The 15284-nt window shown below is 41.9% G+C and overlaps 1 long non-coding RNA gene across 1 annotated transcript; it reads left to right on the top strand.

Annotated features, from left to right (window-relative positions):
- The first annotated feature begins 7639 nt into the window (after nucleotides 1–7639).
- LOC109905324 (uncharacterized) lies at nucleotides 7640–8735 on the top strand. Its single transcript, XR_002257252.2, has 3 exons — nucleotides 7640–7676; nucleotides 8071–8223; nucleotides 8495–8735. It is a non-coding gene; the product is annotated as an uncharacterized LOC109905324 (long non-coding RNA).
- Nucleotides 8736–15284: the final 6549 nt, after the last annotated feature.

Below are 15284 nucleotides of genomic sequence, written 5' to 3'. Positions count from 1 at the left end.
CCATGGGAAAATGTTATCAAACCTTATTTGGCTGTTGAATAAGATTTGATTACATTTTCTTATGGCAAAAAAATCTGATTAAGATATTCGTCATCGAGATAAGGACACAATGACTCAAATGTATCATATTTATGTTAGAACCGATTAAAGTAACATTGTGTTTTCTATTCCTGTGGTAATCTTGAAAGTTAATGTATGTAGATTGCCATAGTACATAATTGGAGTACCGAAAATATGTTTCTGTTAATCAGTTATAGAATTGTGCCCCCTGGTGTTGATTGAAGATCTCAGTGAAAACTGCTCCATCTGTGTTGATGCTGCTGGACCCTAATGTGATAACAGCCATGCGCATTTTAAACCAAGAAATCAGCCAATAACATAAATGAGCCACTTGATCAGTGACCACATATTACTATGTAGACTACAGTATGGTGGTGGTGGTGGGAATTGGGACGGAAACAGTGACGGCATGAATAGCTTTGGTTGTGGCTCCCTCTGGTGGTCCATAATATGGCCACCTCCAGAGGTATCACAAACCACGTTTCCATCCAAACATTTCATGCAGATTAATTACCTGCTGCATGAAAAAAGTCACGACCGGGCTTATCGAAACATGAAATACCTGTACAATTGTATAATAGAATGGCATTGATAAGAGCATGATGATATAGGCCTAGTATGTACCCACTGGGCACACACATATACTTTGACAACCCACATGCAACTATCATGGTCATGTATCTATCTGGACCAGAATATCTTCTTCCTAAAGGACAATTGGTAGCCATCTGCCATCTGCCCATTGATTCCCATCTAAAATGGTAACTGCTGCTGTATAGAAAACAAAGCCTCGCTCACCAGGGTTATAGCTCTGTATAAAAGCCAAAAAGGTGTTGAAAGAAGACTATTGAGCAATTGATACATTTGTCTGAAGGTTGTGTCAAACTTAACACACACATCGTAGACTTTTAACGATGTCTGTCTGCCTCTCAGTGATTCTCAGTGGATAATGGGTATTGCACTGTGACCCGCATCTCAAGCACATTTCACTGTCTGACGACTACACTAATTACAGCGCTGCAATAAAGTCAAATGGAGAGGTTAATAGGATGCTATTTTTAACATCCACTTGGCATTATAATTCCCTTTTTAAATCAAGAGTCCCCGACTCCCCCTTCATCCAGATGAACTGTGCAGACAACATTCCAGTCTGAAGACACTCAATTGCTCACAATTTACTCCTTGATACTATTCTTCTTGATTCTGCCCTGCTCATAGTGCTAAAAGGAAGATAATTACTTGACTTATTCTTTTTAGATCTTAGTGGAGCAATGTGCATCAATGGTGCATCTCCAGCTAACTTTGTTCTGGGTAGTTTTCATGACCTTATTCCAGGTGGTTCCTGCCTTATCTCTTCCTCATTCGTCCTTTTCCTTAGCTTCTTTGGGTGGCCAACATTCCTTTTGACCTGTGTGTGAACGGCACAATATCGGGGAATCTTTTCCAGCTACAAAAGTTTTGTTTCCCAAGATGTTCTTTTGGGCAAAAGGATTGCCCATGGGACTTTTAGGAGCCATTGGTCAAACATAAATGTGCTTTAATTAAGCCATTGGCGTTAGGCTTCATCTGTGAGATTCTAATTAATTCACAAAACCTTATTGATGCTAAACAAAAAAGTAGAGCACTTGTTACATTAAGATCTATAAAGTAAAAAAAACATTGTTTGTGTGGCCTAATTATACATTAAAGCAGTGAATAAAATATCCTAATGTGGCAGAGTGCAGAAAAGTAAGAGTAGGCTTAGGCCAAATTGGCATGCCATGCGGATTCATAATCAAATTATTCTGGGCCCTTAAGACGTGTATTTGGCAGATGCTGAGCTGACTCCATGCAGTTCAATGGAGGAGAGCTAATTGAATACAAGTGATGACCAGGCTATCCGCCCACAGTAAAGTAATTGATCTGAGACTCCTCAGGAAAACTACAAAAATCAGCAGAGCTGTGAGGATTACACTATTAGTGACAGACTGCAAAATTCTGTATGAGAAGTGTTCTATGTTCTAACCATAGGCTAGTCTATGACATATAACATACAGTATGTCATGTGAGGTACCGCATGGGTTGATTCTGGGTGTATGTACAGATGTAGGATCTTCATTTGATCACACTGTTGCAGGAGAGCTTTCCTGCAAACTTGTAGTATATTTGAAGTTTACAAAGGCTTCTGAAGTTTGTAATTTCCACTTTGAAATTTCAGTCCATTTATTATAATCCACAAAATAACTCACATTTCCTGTTGTTGCAGGATTATTTTCCTGCTGTTGCAAACTGGCTCAAATTAAAATCCTACATCTGTTGGTCCACCCATGCTCACAAACTGGACAAAGCTAACCCTTGGAGAGTGAGGGTCATGCTGACTAGCCAATCACGGCCTGAAGAGACAGCATGGCTAGCTCATATACAGGGGTGAGGTGAACGGGGACTGTCAGATTGGCTAAGGCTAGGAGCTGATAGCAATTTCTTACTTGAGTTGGAGAAGAGGTGGGGATGGGTGAGAGCTAGACAAACAATCAACGCACACACTGGAAAAATGTCCTAAAGTAGCCAATTGGATTCCATGAAATTTCAACACCTACAGTAGGATTGGGGTGAGTACCAGAAGTGTTGTGAAATCCAATATGTTGCTTTCGAATTAGCTAGCCTAGCATGAGGACGAAAACGCAAGTATAATTAAAAACTAGCAGTGTTTCAATCTTCTCGATTTTGCATTTCAGATAATGGGATAATTAGGAGTACAGGGTACATTTTCTAGCCAAATCCCGCGTTCATTAACATGGTGCAAACATAATGGGTGAGAAGCATTTAGACCTGAAGGGATTCAGATGTATTTAGAGTTATTGGCTGAATCTCAGGTCGAAACATAAAGGAAAGTCTGTGGTAGCCTACTTTATGTCAAGTTTGGGGTGACAGACAGCATCAGGTCAAGCAAATAATAATTGTTTAAATAAACATTAATTTACATTTTCAAAGTTCTAACGAAATCAACATATTTGAAACAGGGACTCATCAGATCCATTAACAAACAAAGAATTCTCACTCTACAGTGGCGCGCGGTCCTCTATAATGATTCTGTCTCATCATTTGGAATAAGTGGTTGCACGACTCCAGTGAAGCGTTTTGTGTGACGCGTGGCACCAACTGCGCCTCAGCGTCCCAATTATACTTTTCGGCGGGGAGTAGAGCGTATAGGATGCTGTGACAAGGAGCTTGGATGGAGGGAGACCACAATATAAAAGCGACAGTACCAACACTCATTTTTATTAGTCCTTTATAGCGCGATAGGCTTGTCTCTCGAAGTGCGCCCTCGTCATCAGTAGGCTGTTCGTAAACACAGTATGCATGTTGCGATACACATCATGGCCTTAGGACACCTCATCCCGCAACTGAGGCTGGAGGAGTCGGATGAGGAGGGTTTGTTCAAGAGCCTCTCCTTCCCTCTTTCAGCAGGGACAAAACCAATACGAGTAAAATTGTACAATTACGAGCCTAGTTGGTTTAGCCACGGAAAATGTAAGGAACCTTCCCGCTAGCCATGATTTGTTAAGATAATCGATGGGCTGGACATGCCGGGAGATGAGTTTGGATTGGTCTGCCATGTAGCATGTTTCTGTCTATAACGTGAGCTGTTCAGTATGTGTTGACAATGCTTACTACCGCACCATGTTTGAAAGATATGACGTTAACGTTAGCCATCGAGAACTACAAAAGATGTGCTACTTTTCTCAACATTGATGCCCTGAATTTAGCAGGCGCTATCAACAGATCAGTTGGAAAAAGCGATGGACTACTTTCTGCACACACCACTGTCAGTGTGAACCGGAGTGACTTGAGACAACGCTGGCCAATCAAGAGGCAGCTACAAACAAAACAGTCAAATGGTTCCAGTCAACCGTTAAGGGTTCATCCATGTCAAATCAAATCAAATCAAATGTTATTTGTCACATACACATGGTTAGCAGATGTTAATGCGAGTGTAGCGAAATGCTTGTGCTTCTAGTTCCGACAATGCAGTAATAACGAACAAGTAATCTAACTAACAATTCCAAAAACTACTGTCTTATACACAGTGTAAGGGGATAAAGAATATGTACATAAGGATATATGAATGAGTGATGGTACAGAGCAGCATAGGCAAGATACAGTAGATGATATCGCGTACAGTATATACATATGAGATGAGTATGTAAACCAAGTGGCATAGTTAAAGTGGCTAGTGATACATGTATTACATAAGGATGCAGTCGATGATATAGAGTACAGTATCTACATATGCATATGAGATGAATAATGTAGGGTAAGTAACATTATTTAAGGTAGCATTGTTTAAAGTGGCTAGTGATATATTTACATCATTTCCCATCAATTCCCATTATTAAAGTGGCTGGAGTAGAGTCAGTGTCATTGACAGTGTGTTGGCAGTAGCCACTCAATGTTAGTGGTGGCTGTTTAACAGTCTGATGGCCTTGAGATAGAAGCTGTTTTTCAGTCTCTCGGTCCCAGCTTTGATGCACCTGTACTGACCTCGCCTTCTGGATGACAGCGGGGTGAACAGGCAGTGGCTCGGGTGGTTGATGTCCTTGATGATCTTTATGGCCTTCCTGTAGCATCGGGTGGTGTAGGTGTCCTGGAGGGCAGGTAGTTTGCCCCCGGTGATGCGTTGTGCAGACCTCACTACCCTCTGGAGAGCCTTACGGTTGAGGGCGGTGCAGTTGCCATACCAGGCGGTGATACAGCCCGCCAGGATGCTCTCGATTGTGCATCTGTAGAAGTTTGTGTGCTTTTGGTGACAAGCCGAATTTCTTCAGCCTCCTGAGGTTGAAGAGGCGCTGCTGCGCCTTCCTCACGATGCTGTCTGTGTGAGTGGACCAATTCAGTTTGTCTGTGATGTGTATGCCGAGGAACTTAACTTGCTACCCTCTCCACTACTGTTCCATCGATGTGGATGGGGGGGTGTTCCCTCTGCTGTTTCCTGAAGTCCACAATCATCTCCTTAGTTTTGTTGACGTTGAGTGTGAGGTTATTTTCCTGACACCACACTCCGAGGGCCCTCACCTCCTCCCTGTAGGCCGTCTCGTCGTTGTTGGTAATCAAGCCTACCACTGTTGTGTCGTCCGCAAACTTGATGATTGAGTTGGAGGCGTGCGTGGCCACGCAGTCGTGGGTGAACAGGGAGTACAGGAGAGGGCTCAGAACGCACCCTTGTGGGGCCCCAGTGTTGAGGATCAGCGGGGAGGAGATGTTGTTGCCTACCCTCACCACCTGGGGGCGGCCCGTCAGGAAGTCCAGTACCCAGTTGCACAGGGCGGGGTCGAGACCCAGGGTCTCGAGCTTGATGACGAGCTTGGAGGGTACTATGGTGTTGAATGCCGAGCTGTAGTCGATGAACAGCATTCTCACATAGGTATTCCTCTTGTCCAGATGGGTTAGGGCAGTGTGCAGTGTGGTTGAGATTGCATCGTCTGTGGACCTATTTGGGCGGTAAGCAAATTGGAGTGGGTCTAGGGTGTCAGGTAGGGTGGAGGTGATATGGTCCTTGACTAGTCTCTCAAAGCACTTCATGATGACGGATGTGAGTGCTACGGGGCGGTAGTCGTTTAGCTCAGTTACCTTAACTTTCTTGGGAACAGGAACAATGGTGGCCCTCTTGAAGCATGTGGGAACAGCAGACTGGTATAGGGATTGATTGAATATGTCCGTAAACACACCGGCCAGCTGGTCTGCGCATGCTCTGAGGGCGCGGCTGGGGATGCCGTCTGGGCCTGCAGCCTTGCGAGGGTTAACACGTTTAAATGTCTTACTCACTTCGGCTGCAGTGAAGGAGAGACCGCATGTTTTCGTTGCAGGCCGTGTCAGTGGCACTGTATTGTCCTCAAAGCGGGAAAAAAAGTTATTTAGTCTGCCTGGGAGCAAGACATCCTGGTCCGTGACTGGGCTGGGGTTCTTCCTGTAGTCCGTGATTGACTGTAGACCCTGCCACATGCCTCTTGTGTCTGAGCCGTTGAATTGAGATTCTACTTTGTCTCTGTACTGGTGCTTAGCTTGTTTGATAGCCTTGCGGAGGGAATAGCTGCACTGTTTGTATTCAGTCATGTTACCAGACACCTTGCCCTGATTAAAAGCAGTGGTTCGCGCCTTCAGTTTCACACGAATGCTGCCATCAATCCACGGTTTCTGGTTAGGGAATGTTTTAATCGTTGCTATGGGAACGACATCTTCAACGCACGTTCTAATGAACTCGCACACCGAATCAGCGTATTCGTCAATGTTGTTGTCTGACGCAATACGAAACATCTCCCAGTCCACGTGATGGAAGCAGTCTTGGAGTGTGGAGTCAGCTTGGTCAGACCAGCGTTGGACAGACCTCAGCATGGGAGCTTCTTGTTTTAGTTTCTGTCTGTGGGTAAGAGTCTAGCTACATTTTCAGATAAGTTTAGAATTTTGCCAGAAAGTCATTTTTATTGCAAGTTAAAGTGTACTGTTAGTTAGCAAACGTTAGCTTGCTGTTTCGCTAGCTAACGTTACGTGCATGTGTAACAGTATAACTTTAGACCGTCCCCTCGCCCATACCCGGGCACGAACCAGGGACCCTCTGCACACATCAACAACTGACACCCACATAACACCCGTATAACCAATGAGGAGATGGCACGTGGGTACCTGCTTCTATAAACCAATGAGGAGATGGGAGAGGCAGGACTTTCAGCGCGATCTGTGTCAGAAATAGAAAGGAGTTCTATTTTAGCCCTTGGCATCACAGACGCTCGTTGGTACGCGTGAGCAGTGTGGGTGCAATAATTGAATAACATTGATTTCTACATTTATTTTGCGACGCTCGCGCACGCGACGTGTCCGGTCTGGTCAGCATGTAAGGCTTAAGATAGTGTGAACGATGCTGAATGGGTGTAGACAAAGAATAGATCTCCAGTAGGTGTACCAAAATATTCAAGGGACATTTTCTCAAAAGTGGGGTTACAAGTTTATCAACTTTCAAAGCAGAATTACTTTCCTATTGTTTCTCAACTGCAGTGTATGATACACCATTTTTTTTTGCGCTGAGTCTCTGCTTTTATCCAATGTGAGGCAATGTGGTAAACAAGCAACATCAAATACAATCTAAGTTTATTTGTCACATTGTTACGGCTTTCTAGTGGTGATGAAGGAGAGTCGGACCAAACTGCAGCGTGTCGCTTGCGATCCATATTTATTCAAAACAAACGTAACAAAGAATAAACACTAAACACTACAAAACAATAAACGTAAAGAAAACCAAAACAGCCTATACTTGTGTAACCTAACACGTAGACAGGAACAAAGACACTAAGGACAACCACCCACAACAAACTCAAAGAATATGGCTGCCTAAATATGGTTCCCAATCAGAGACAACGATAAGCACCTGCCTCTGATTGAGAATCACTCCAGACAGCCATAGACTTTGCTAGAAAACCCCACTAGCTACAATCCCAAATATCTACACACCAAAACCCCAAGACAAAACACACCACAATACAAAAACTCCATGCCACACCCTGGCCTGACCCAATACATGAAGAAAAAACACAAAATACTTAGACCAGGGCGTGACACACATGCACAGGATACAGAAGTTGTAAACGGTACAGTGAAGTGGTTTCTTGCATAGTAGCAATATCAAAAATATGTTCTAAATATTTCATCATTATTAGATAATTCTTACCTGACACACTGGTCTAAATTGATGGGTCATGTGAAGGATGTTTGTATCTAAACCAAAGTACTGTAGATTCTTTTAAGAGTGTTTTATACATCAGTTTGGGTCTGTATAAGCTACAATAATTATGAGGTCCTAAACCTAACATAAAAGGTCATCCTTGCATCTGTGTGGGCTAATATAGTCCAAATGTTTGCCTTAGGGTAAGTTGAGCCAATGGCCACCATACCCCATACGTGATGATTACATTTAGTCTGTTTTATGCATAAAATGCATAGTATTTGTGCAATGTGTCATTTATATGAGCATTTTTATTACAGAGCAGATATCATCGTGCCTTGTGTATAAAATGTAAGATAAGCAGGGATTCAGCCCCCCTTGAGGTTGTTGAAAGGGCAACCAAGGAAGTGAGAGAAAGAAGTCCATTCGAACAGCAGCAAGGGATGAAACATTTAATGAATGACTATGAAGAGGTAAATTGGCAAAAAATAAAATGAATGTACCTGTGTGAAAGAGAGCCTATGATAGAGTAGTAGAGGTACACAAGGTCTTATCTGATGACATGGAGCCTGAGCTTGTTAAACATGTATCACGTTATATCATGAATATCACCTTCCAGTTTCATGAGCTTTAGTAGCCTCAAATGCAGAGAACTAGCCTACGAATTGGTACATCGAAACAGCATCCCTGTCCCAGACCATGAATTCAACGTTGACTTACCAGCACCATCTCCCACTGTCACAGGACACCATCCAACTGGAAGGACGTCTTCGAATGGATTTACCCCAAGGCGGCTAAACTTACCCTGTCCCTATGCTGTGCAAAGAGACCACTTTTTTTGTACAAGCTATGTTTTCAAAACTGTTATACGTTTATGAATTCTGATTATTTCCAGAGATGCACAACATCCTAAAATATGTAGATATCTTTGTTAGAAAGACTATATTTCCCTTGACGTAGTGATGCTGAATGTAATAAATGGCTCAACATACCCCACTCTCCCCTATATGTTCCTTCAATCAGAAATATCAATAAATGATTCTTAACATTTTACTGCAGTGGGCTAAATCAGGGTCACACAGAGCATTTCTCAGTCTTAAACAAATCTACTTTGGGCTTAGAAAAAGATGGCACCTGTACCATGTCAGATATGGAGTTGAAATGTATTACATTTTTGAGTTTATTGCAATTTTATATATGTACATCAAATTGTATTTGTCACATGTGCCAAACCCACAGGTGTAGACCTTACCGTGAAATCCACAGGTGTAGACCTTACCGTGAAATCCACAGGTGTAGACCTTACCGTGAAATCCACAGGTGTAGACCTTACCGTGAAATCCACAGGTGTAGACCTTAACGAGCAATGCAGTTCAAGAAAGGATGAAGAAAATATTACATTATATTATATTATATTATATTAAATTATATTATTATTTTTTTTTTTAAGTAACACAATAAAAGAACACTAACGAGGCTATATACAGGGGGTTCCGGTAACGAGTCAATGTGTGGGAGTACAGGTTAGTCGAGGTAATTTTTACATGTACAGTTGAAGTCGGAAGTTTACATACACCTTAGCCAAAAGTATTTAAACTCAGTTTTTCACAATTCCTGACATTTAATCATAGTAAAAATTCCCTGTCTTCGGTCAGTTAGGATCCGCCTTTATTTCTTCCATTTCTTCTTTACATACACTCAATTAGTATTTGGTAGCATTGCCTTTAAATTGTTTAACTTGGGTCAAACGTTTCGGGTAGCCTTCCACAAGCTTCCCACAATAAGTTGAGGGTAATTTTGGCCCATTCCTCCTAACAGAGCTGGTGTAACTGAGTCCGATTTGTAGGCCTCCTTGCTCGCACACGCTTTTTCAGTTCTGCCCACAAATTTCCTATAGGATTGAGGTCAGGGCTTTGTGATGGCCACTTCAATACCTTGACTTTTGTTGTCCTCGAGACATTTTCCCACAACTTTTGAAGTATGCTTGGGGTCATTGTCCATTTAGAACCCATTTGCGACCAAACTTTAACTTCATGAATGACGTCTTGAGATGTTGCTTCAATATATCCACATAATATTCCTTCCTCACGACGCCATCTATTTTGTGAACTGCACCAATCCCTCCTGCAGCAAAGCATCCCCACAACATCATGCTGCTTCACGGTTGGGATGGTGTTCTTTGGCTTGCAAGCGTTTCATTTTTCCTGCAAACATAACGAATGTCATTCTGGCCAAACAGTTCTATTTTTGTTTCATCAGACCAGAGGACATTTCTCCAAAAAGTACGATCTTTGTCCCCATGTGCAGTTGCAAACCATAGTCTAGCTTTTTTGTGGCGGTTTTGGAGCAGTGGCTTCTTCCTTGCTGAGCGGCCTTTCAGGTTATATCGATATAGGACTCGTTTTACTGTGGACATAGATACTTTTTGTACCTGTTTCCTCCAGCATCTTCACAAGGTCCTTTGCTGCTGTTCTGGGATTGATTTGCACTTTTCGCACCAAAGTACGAACGCGAAGTCTCCTTCCTGAGCGGTATGATGGCTGCGTGGTCCCATGGTGTTTATACTTGCGTACTATTGTTTGTACAGATGAACGTGGTACCATCAGGCGTTTGGAAATTGCTCCCAAGGATGAATCAGACTTGTGAGGTCTACAATGAGGTCTTGGCTGATTTCTTTTGATTTTCACATGATGTCAAGTGAAGAGGCACTGAGTTTGAAGGTAGGTCTTGAAATACATCCACAGGTACACCTCCAATTGACTCAAATGATCAGAAGCTTCTAAAGTCATGACTTAATTTTCTGGAATTTTCCAAGCAGTTTAAAGGCACAGTCAACTTTGTATGTAAACTTCTGACCCACTGGAATTGTGATACAGTGAAATAATCTGTCTGTAAACAATTGTTGGAGAAATTACTTGTCATGCACAAAGTAGATGTACTAACCGATTTGCCAAAACTAGTTTGTTAACAAGACATTTGTGGAGTGGTTGAAAACTGTTTTAATGACTCCAACGTAAGTGGATGTAAACTTCTGACTTCAAATGTGGGTATGGGTAAAGTGACTATGCATAGATAATAGACAGTGCATAACAACAGTGTAAAAACAAATGGAGTGAGGGGGTGTCAATGTAAATAGTCTGGGTGGCTATTTAATGAATTGTTTAGCAGTCTTATGGCTTGGGGGTAGAAGCTGTTAAGGAGCCTTTTGGTCCTAGACTTGGCGCTCCACATGCCGTGCGGTCGCAGAGAGAACAGTCTGCCTTGGGTTGACTGGAGTCTTTGACAATTTTTTGGGCCTTCCTCTGACACCGCCTATTATATAGATCCTGGATGTCAGGAAGCTTACCCCCAGTGATTTACTGGGCCGTACGCACAACCCTCTGTACGGCCTTACGGTCAGATGCCGAGCAGTTGCATACCAGGCGGTGATGCAACTGGTCAGGATGCTCTCGATGGTGTAGAACTTTTTTGAGTATCTGGGGACCCATGCCAAATCTTTTCAGTCTCCTGAGGGGGAAAAGGTGTTGGCGAGCACTCTTCATGACTGTCTAGGTGTGTTTGGACCATGAAGACTGAAATATAACAAAGCAGTTTGACATAGAAACACCAGATTTTTAGCAGTTTTGAACAATGTTTATTGATTATGAAATAGCATTCCACCCATGAGGCCACTAGGTCATTTGACTACAGTAAAGGGTTTTAATTATTTTGGGTCAATTTAAATGTATGAGTATGTAGGCCTACAGAATGCATTATTACAAGAATAATAATGGACAGCACAGGAGGTTGGTGGCACTTTAATTGGGGAGGACTGGCTCGTAATGACTGGAACAGTATAAGTGCAATGGTATCAAACACATGGTTTGATGCCATTCGCTCCGTTTCAGCCATTAGGAGCTGTCCTCCCCTCAGCAGCCTTCACTGATGGACAGGTAAAGGATAGTTTAACCTTCACACTAAGGATATGATAACCATATCAAGTGGGCTTCTTGTGTGCTGCATCATGGCACTTTTATCTCTTGTAACTAGGCCTATATTGTATTTCAACTCTTTGGCAAATTTTAAGGATGAACTTAAATCCCTGACATCAGACCTCTCAGGATCTTGACAGAAGTTGACTATAAGGCCCTCGCTTCCTGTCTCTGAAATCCTTGGAATAAACAGAAATCGAAATAATTCAAAATGTCCTGCACTATGCTCTTCTTTCCTCAAATAAATGACCATATACAGTGCCTTGCGAAAGTATTCGGCCCCCTTGAACTTTGCGACCTTTTGCCACATTTCAGGCTTCAAACATAAAGATATAAAACTGTATTTTTTTGTGAAGAATCAACAAGTGGGACACAATCATGAAGTGGAATGACATTTATTGGATATTTCTAACTTTTTTAACAAATCAAAAATTGAAAAATTGGGCGTGCAAAATTATTCAGCCCCTTTACTTTCAGTGCAGCAAACTCTCTCCAGAAGTTCAGTGAGGATCTCTGAATGATCCAATGTTGACCTAAATGACTAATGATGATAAATACAATCCACCTGTGTGTAATCAAGTCTCCGTCTAAAGGCACCTGCACTGTGATAGTCTCAGAGGTCCGTTAAAAGCGCAGAGAGCATCATGAAGAACAAGGAACACACCAGGCAGGTCCGAGATACTGTTGTGAAGAAGTTTAAAGCCGGATTTGGATACAAAAAGATTTCCCAAGCTTTAAACATCCCAAGGAGCACTGTGCAAGCAATCATATTGAAATGGAAGGAGTATCAGACCACTGCAAATCTACCAAGACCTGGCCGTCCCTCTAAACTTTCAGCTCATACAAGGAGAAGACTGATCAGAGATGCAGCCAAGAGGCCCATGATCACTCTGGATGAACTGCAGAGATCTACAGCTGAGGTGGGAGACTCTGTCCATAGGACAACAATCAGTCGTATATTGCACAAATCTGGCCTTTATGGAAGAGTGGCAAGAAGAAAGCCATTTCTTAAAGATATCCATAAAAAGTGTAGTTTAAAGTTTACCACAAGCCACCTGGGAGACACACCAAACATGTGGAAGAAGGTGCTCTGGTCAGATGAAACCGAAATTGAACTTTTTGGCAACAATGCAAAACGTTATGTTTGGCGTAAAAGCAACACAGCTCATCACCCTGAACACAGCATCCCCACTGTCAAACATGGTGGTGGCAGCATCATGGTTTGGGCCTGCTTTTCTTCAGCAGGGACAGGGAAGATGGTAAAATTTGATGGGAAGATGGATGGAGCCAAATACAGGACCATTCTGGAAGAACCTGATGGAGTCTGCAAAAGACCTGAGACGGAGATTTGTCTTCCAACAAGACAATGATCCAAAACATAAAGCAGAATCTACAATGGAATGGTTCAAAAATAAACATATCCAGGTGTTAGAATGGCCAAGTCAAAGTCCAGACCTGAATCCAATCGAGAATCTGTGGAAAGAACTGAAAACTGCTGTTCACAAATGCTCTCCATCCAACCTCACTGAGCTCGAGCTGTTTTGCAAGGAGGAATGGGAAACAAGTTCAGTCTCTCAATGTGCAAAACTGATAGAGACATACCCCAAGCGATTTACAGCTGTAATCGCAGCAAAAGGTGGCGCTACAAAGTATTAACTTAAGGGGGCTGAATAATCTTGCACGCCCAATTCTTCAGTTTTTGATTTGTTAAAAAAGTTTGAAATATCCAATAAATGTCGTTCCACTTCATGATTGTGTCCCACTTGTTGTTGATTCTTCACAAAAAAATAGTTTTATATCTTTATGTTTGAAGCCTGAAATGTGGCAAAAGGTCGCAAAGTTCAAGGGGGCCGAATCCTTTCGCTAGGTACTGTAGCAGAGGTTATTCCAATTGCACCTTACCAGTCAGCTTGGCTACCTATGCATCTAAAGCTTTACAGGCCACTTCTAGGTTTGCAAAGGGAGGGTATATTACTGGAAACTTTCAAGTATACCAGTAAACTACCAGGATGTTTGTATCTTTCAAGTATTTTATGTAATCAATCACAAGACATCTAGTGACCCCTTTGGGTACTTCAGATTTTCACAGGTTGGTGTAATTATCTCTGGCCCTCTCTCTGGCCTTATCAAATGTAAAATATATGAAATAATTAAATAAGCTGATGGAAAAAAAAAAGTGTATTGACAAAGCTGTAAAACATTATCCTAAATATAAATCATCAACTTAGTGAATACCATCTGTGTTTTAATATGAGAGTTTCAGAATGAAATAGCCTTTATATATTTTTTACAGACAATTTTGCTATGTCAACATGTATTTTCTGTCAGGGTTTTGCTGTCAAACTGGTGGCAATAGTTGGACAAGTTGCAAAGATAATTGAAAATAATGCCTTTCATTTTTTTTCTTCATTTATTTAGACCATATGATTCAAGAAAATAGCCTATCTATTACAAACTCATGGACAATATGGACACAGATTATAACAAATGAATACTGTATATGAATAAAAAATGTAAGTTATTCAAGTATAAATTACCAAAGTTATGATAGATTGCCATAGATCTTCTGTTAGTTACTGAAGATTCTGGTAACTTTGGTAAATTACCAGTAGCTTTGCAACCCTAGTTACTTCATACAGATTGATTACTTTCTCACTGTCTAATGTAGGATGTTATCGTAGTAAACATTTATGTGGGGAGAGAGGTTTTAAGTCTGGATTTATTTGTAAATGTTTTCATATGGATAAAACACAACAGAACCTATGATGTAGCTGCTGCTTTAGATACACGTCTGATAACACTGCAAAGTAGATGCCGGACAGAAACAGGCGTTGCAAAGACGATGGAGATGTTTTAAAACATTAATCATGCTAAAGCCAAGGTGCAGTTGAGTCATTGATAGGCCAGAGATGGATGGGATTTCCATACTCGCTCAGGTCCCTCTCTTTATCCAGTTGCACCAAGTACCAGACTATAGCGTATTTAGCACTTGATGAACAATTAACCCCATTGTATAGCAAGATTTCTTTATCAGAAGTAATACAGTATGTCTCGAATTGCAGTCGGGTGCTTGCTAAATGGTGTCTAATATTAGTGGCAGTGGTGGTTAGCAGGGTGGTGGTCTCTGGATAACCTAACTATTAAGAATCCCTCCCTCTCTGTGGCCACGTATCACACCTCTAGGCATACTGCAACCAGTCTGTCTGTCCGTTGACTCTCAGAGCAAATATTATGTATGACAACTGTGTCACAGCCCAATTGCACAGCCCTGTGTTACTGTGCTAAAAGGCATCATTCTAATAGGAATACTAAAGAAAAAGCTTCTGAAAAATAGGGTCCCTTTGTGGCCATCCAGTTGTCATTCATACTCACTCAGACACGCGTGTTGCACAGATACAGAATGTATGAGTAACCAGATGTGTGATGTTTCACGGGGGACCTTCTTGAGCTATAGTTCTGTTGTCACTATAACCAATTTACTAGATGGATGTTTAATTGTCCCCGTAACACCAGGTTGAACCTGCCGTTGCCAGGACGAGATGGTGGCATTGTTTTACTACAGA

Source organism: Oncorhynchus kisutch, linkage group LG15 (genome assembly GCF_002021735.2).
Source record: "Oncorhynchus kisutch isolate 150728-3 linkage group LG15, Okis_V2, whole genome shotgun sequence".
Taxonomy (NCBI): Eukaryota; Metazoa; Chordata; class Actinopteri; order Salmoniformes; family Salmonidae; genus Oncorhynchus; species Oncorhynchus kisutch.
Note: the sequence above shows the minus strand (reverse complement) of the source record. Positions and strands in the feature narration are given on the sequence as shown.